The sequence below is a fragment of the Embiotoca jacksoni genome, unplaced genomic scaffold (genome assembly GCF_022577435.1).
Source record: "Embiotoca jacksoni isolate LCO1_2020_lvr unplaced genomic scaffold, fEmbJac1.0.p SCAF_38, whole genome shotgun sequence".
NCBI classification, from domain to species: domain Eukaryota; kingdom Metazoa; phylum Chordata; class Actinopteri; family Embiotocidae; genus Embiotoca; species Embiotoca jacksoni.
In genome coordinates, this window is record NW_027185390.1 from 2,330,392 (window position 1) to 2,336,391 (window position 6,000).

Below are 6,000 nucleotides of genomic sequence, written 5' to 3' on the forward strand. Positions count from 1 at the left end.
GCTGCCCCGGTGTTAAGGGACTCTTCTTAGTGTGTGTGTGTGTGTGTGTGTGTGTGTGTGTGTGTGTGTGTGTGTGTGTGTGTGTGTGTGTGTGTGTGGCTGAATGAATAAATTCATGTTAGCAGTGTGTGGGTGTGTGTAGGTCAGTGAAAAACCAACCTGGATGTGCAGCATAAGAATAAGTATATATTGTGTGTATATATATATATATATGTGTACTAGTATGTAAAAGTATGGAGGTTCAGTACCCTGTCCTTATTCTGACATTATATCCTGATGATGAGATATGAGGGGAAAGGAAACCTGGAATCTGGAAATCTCTCCAGTATAGAGTAAGAATATAAATTACTGTAGGAAACCACTCAAGCACAAATCAGCAGTAACGTCCTCGGGATAAAAACGTTCGAGTGAGAACATCTCATATCGACATTACGAGGCTCCTTAAACAATTATTTCTACTTGAAGACATTAATAATATTCAGAAATTCTTCCGCCCGGGCTTGTGTTGAACAGATTTTCCCGCCGGAGAGCAAAGATAGCACAACATCGACCAAGTGGACGGGGACCCCTGATGTTGCCTGAGAGGTAAAACTGAGGGCAAAAACATCTTCAAATAGATTAAATCAATTACGCTCAGGGTACCACCTTTATCCCACTTTCCTCCACTTTTACCACAACTGAAAACGTGTGTGTGTGTGTGTGTGTGTGTGTGTGTGTGTGTATTGGCTTCAAGCATATTGATTCCTTGGTCCATAAAAAAGGACAAACTGCAACTGACTTCTCAGCCCGGATGGAACTAGAAAATATAACAACGTCAAATTGATGGAAGCGTCTCATTGCCGGGTACAACCATCTTTAAATTGCCTTGTCGGAAACGCACACGCACTTTTGAGAATTCTTGGATGTGTTTTTTTTTTTTGGCATTTCAGGAACCGGTACGACTGAGCTGAATGAGACTGAAGGGAGAAGACGCGATAACAGAAACACCCGGACAATAATACGCGATCCAAATCAGCAGCTCGGCAACAGAGTCGGCCCTCGCGGAGCTTATCTTGCTCAGATTCGTGTCAGAAAGCAGCTACTTTCTTTGTTCGCCTCATATATACTTGTTTGGAAGATAGGGGCGTTCCAGATAAGAGGCCCGTCGAGTCCAAAACGGGGACCTCGAGGGGAGCCGGAGGTGTCAGCCGGAGGTGTCAGCCGGGCTGATCGCCTCAGCTCGTGACCGGCAGCTGAAGGTCGACCGACGGGAGTCGTCGGGAGTTCCTGGAGCGCCTTGTGAGGACGACACTCCGGGGGGGGGGGGGGGACTCTGCCCATTTATATTCTTTTTTCTTTTTTTTTCTGTCCCGACGATTCTCCAGGATTTACAGGCACCGGACACGAGACGTAACGACTTATCACCGCCCCGTGAAGAGATGCAGATTTCACCGATTTTTCCGTCCGAGGTCAGACGGATATTTATTTTCTTTAAACCTTAATCTTGTCTGGGAGGGAAATGGAACAGCGCATTAGGTATGCTTAAGATGTTATTGGCGCAAAAAAAAAATGTGCCTCCTGTTCTTAATTGTAATTCATAAGCTATCGGTCCCTCGTCCTCCTTTTGTAAGTGGAAGGTGCAAAGCATCGGGATAGGAGAGCGAGATGTCACAACCGATCAAATCTCAGCCCGAATTCGTGACGGGCTGCTACGATCCTTCTTTGTGATAATGGGAAAATCTGGGCGGGCGGGGGGGGACACGGACGGACGTTATCATTTCTCACTGGGATTTTACTTCCCCTGCAGGCGGGAACAGAGGGAGAAAAAGCCCATGTATTTCTCATAGTTAATAAAGACACCATTAGCCGGTTTTAGGGAACAGCATGTGACATTGCCGCGGTCAGTAATGGGCCTTCTGCTGCCCGTTTCCAACGCGACAGTCCCAATCTGTTTCCGGAGATCCAGATGATGTGTGATCAAAGGGCCGCCGAGCGACGAATCTCACTTCAAGAAGCGCTGGAGGGGGTGAGTCACCGCGGGCGCGCAACGCCGAACTGCGATTCGGTCTTGATTCGGAGGCGGAATCGAACGAATTCGACGACATGCTGCTCATTCACCGGCGACCGCGAGGCGGCGGCGACGGCGAGGCCCCCGCTCCGCGGGACAGAGCGAGGCTTCGGCGGCTTCGTGCGACAGGAGGACGAGCGGCGCTCCTTGTATTAAAAGGACAGAAAGTGGCACGCCTTGTAATAACCGAGTTTGAATAAGCCGTAGAAGGTTGTTTTTTTTTATATATATATAACTGCGACAAGTCGAGTCGCTGAAAGGCAGCGGTCCTGTTTTTTGTTTAAAAACGCAAAAAAAAATGGGAAAGCGGAGCATTTTCACCGCATCGTTTTTTTGTTGGTGAAAAACACCTTGCTCTCCAACATCTACATCCATAATTGAAACGCTGTAAAATTGCTGCGCGTCCGCGTGAGCTGATGCGTGAACGGTTGTCGAGTTCGTCTGCCGGCGTTAATGGACACTTCACAGGCAATTCCCTGACAATACGTGGCCCTTCCGGTAAGAGCTTTCCCCCCGGAATGAATCTCGGCGCTTTCCGATATCCTGAAAGCGAGAGATGACGGAGAAGCAGGTCGGTGTCATTAAAAGGATTCGGACGACAGGCGCAGGAAGACGCTCGGTTATTAAACTGGTACCTGCGCTGACTTTATTGCGAATCCTTTACACTGTCCGCCGCTAAAATAGTCCTCAAACAAAACAAAAAAAAAAAGAAACTAATGCCGACAGGCTCGGGGCCACGGACGCAGAAAATCGTCGCTTCAAAGGCTCAGAGTGGTTTGAACCGGGCGCAGAACATTTAATTGTGAATCGAGGGTGAACGTGAAAGTCAACTTGAAAGACGGCACTTTCAAAAATCCCCACTAATGTGAGTTTGATCAAGGCTATTAACCCCTCGCTGCTAAGTGGCAGTTCAACCCCACCGTCCCGTGGAGGGAAGGGGGGGATTGGGAGGGGGGGGGGCCTCGCGTTTGCGATTCAGGGATCAACAGATTGCCCGTCTAAATAAAGCAATCTCATATTTTCGGAGGAGTTTAAAAATGAAAACCCGAGCAGGTCGGTTTTCATTACGGCCGCAAATTGGACGGTGGGATGACGGCGTGTGGTTCTCCGACAAAAAAAAACCAAAACACATTTGGGGGTTTTGCTTAATGGAAACTCGAGGGAAATCTGTTTGTTGGCGAGGTTTGTCTGACTTTCAGCCACATGCGGAAATGTTTACAAGTCGGCAGTGGAGAGAGAGAGAGAGAGAGAGAGAGAGAGAGACGAGGGGCGGGCGGGGTGGGCTTCGACCGCTGCTGACGACTCCATTAAAGATGCGTCCTGTTTCTATGTGGGTGCCCACGGTAACAAACGGCAGCTGGGGGGTGGGGGGGGGGGGATCTGACCCAAATAGCTTCATGTTTGGCGGAGACGCGTTTCTCTCGTTCTCTCCGAGGGGGAAATCTTCTCATCAAAACAAAAGTCCGACGGGGATCACCGGCGAACCCGCCGCGGACGTTCGAGACGGAGGACGTGCGTTTTTCAGACGCCGTTAAAGCTGCTCGGCCAAAATGAATATATCCGCCGTAATTCCCAAAATATAAAAGACACAAACAACGGGGCTTTCGCGCCGTCGGTGCCCGGGCCCTAACTATCGTGTGACGCCGCCCCGCTTTTGGTTTTCCGTCCCTCCCGGCCACCCGTCTACGAGTCCCGGAGACGCGAAGCAACATTCGTTTGTGGCACCGTGAGTGCAAAGTTCAAAGGTCGAGGACAACTGCGAGTCCGGGTCACAAGTGCCGCCACTTTCCCGAAAGACGGCGACGAGTCGAGGACACGGGACGCCTCCCGGACGGATGGACGATCATCCACAACTGCCTCTGGCTCCCTATTACGCCGGCTTAATGGGGGGCGAGAGGCCTCGGTTACCTCCCCGTCTCGCCGCGTACCGGAAAACAAACCCGCGGCTCCGGGGAAATCCTCTGACCATCCGTGTGATTACAGGGGCGTGATTAAGAGAAACGAGCAGCCGCCGCCCGAACATCTGCGACAGCTCTGTTTGGCCTTTTTTTTTTTTGGGGGATCCCGCGAGGGGGAACCCGAGTCAAAGTCATCACGTCCACCAGCTGTCTCCAACCGGGGACGCTCGCCCACACACACACACTCCGGAGGACGGCTCCTGTGATTATTATGGACCTTACTGCTTTCGTGCAAACACCTTGAATTTTATTTTAACCTTGACCCGTCATCTATTCGCGCGCGCGGGTTCCTTCCGACGGCCCGTGAAACCGAAAGGGTTTTTAAAATGTTGCTTTCGCTTTCCGAGAGTCGGTGCCGGTGGGCGTTCGCACGGAGGAGAAAACGCCGCTTCGGTCTTTTACACCCGACCCGCGAAGCCGTCCCTCCTCTCGCGTCGGCCGCGCTTTCACAGAAAAACGCCGGCAGAAACGCGGCTCGACCTCGTCGGGTCGAGACGCCGAGCCGAACCACGCAGCCGCCGCCGCCGCCGCCGCCGAGGGTTTTTATTTGCATTTCAAATAGAATAATAACAAAATAGAAATAAAAAAAAAAACCTGAGGATGAATCAACACCAATCTTCTGGCAGCTGCTGCCTTTCAGAGTGCTCTCTCCGGGTTCAGGAGCGGATGAGGCCAGATGCCGGAGACAAAAACACTGTGGAGGCAGCGACGGGGCCAGAGGGTGGCACGTTGCGAAACAGCACCTGGATTCTCCTCTTTTCACTTCATCTTAATAGGTTTTTTTTTTTTTTTTTTTTTTTTAAACTCACAGCGCTCGCGGTGTTTATTCCTGCGAGATAAGGTTATCGTCTAATCGCGGCCACGTTTTCAGGAATTCAGAGAAAAACAAATGCTTTCAGGTTTTCGGAGCGTGATCACAGCGACCGAGCGAGACATGAGATTGTGAATAAAAAATAAATAAATACCCTTCGACAATCTGCTTTAGCGGTTTTTTGTTTTGTTTTATTTTGGCCTGTTTGGGCTGAGTGCTTTTCCTATCACGCGCTGGAAAAAAAAAGCCCACAGCGGAAGACGAGGTGTGTACGAAACGAGACACGCGTTTTGAACCTGTCTTACACTCCCCGCGGGACAATGATGCCGTCGGGGACGAACATAAAACTGATTAACAAGAAATTGAATGAGTGAAAAGCGACGCACGTGTGCTCTTTAAACCCTGTGCTCAGGCTGATGGGCAGGTTACATTGAGCAGAATGGAAAATAAATAGTACAAATTTAGAGTAGTTTATCCTAAACTGTTGTTTTTTTTTTTTTTTAGATTTTTCCATCTGACTCGTTTTGAAATCAGAACTCTAGATGACGATGACGAAGAAGCCAAACCGGGGAGGTGAGGAAACGTTTCTGTCTCGGGCGCCGGACGAGCCATTTCCATCCCGAACCATAAGACCCGCCGCGCGCCCCCCCCCGCCCCGCCGCGCACCTCCTATCTACTGGAAAGCTGCCAGTATCTCCATTACGAGACATACTCACTTGCCTTGTGTGTATTTTTTCTACGCGATCTCGGAGGCACAACTTGCTCCCGCATGGAAATTTTGGGCTGAAATGTCCCGCCACGTTGATTGGAGTGCTCTTCGAAAGCTTCCATTCAGGGGCACATGATTGCGTAATTGGACTGACGCCACAAATAGCATATATAAGACGCGCGAAGGGTGCAATCACGTGAAGTGGAGAACCTTTAGACACACCGACTCGTTTAGAAGAAGCCGGAGCCTCTGCTTTTCTTTTTTTTTTTTTCTTCTTCTTCTCGCGTGTCTGCTTTTGACCTCGCTGGAGTCAAATAAAATATTCAGGCTTCATCCCTGCAAGCAGAAGACACTCCGGATGGAATTTTTCTGAATGCACACTCTGGCTTTCTCCCTCTCTCACCCCCCTCCCCCCCTCCATCGCCACAAACATACACCGTCTGTCTCCGTGCTCTGTGTGCTGCAGATAATCTTT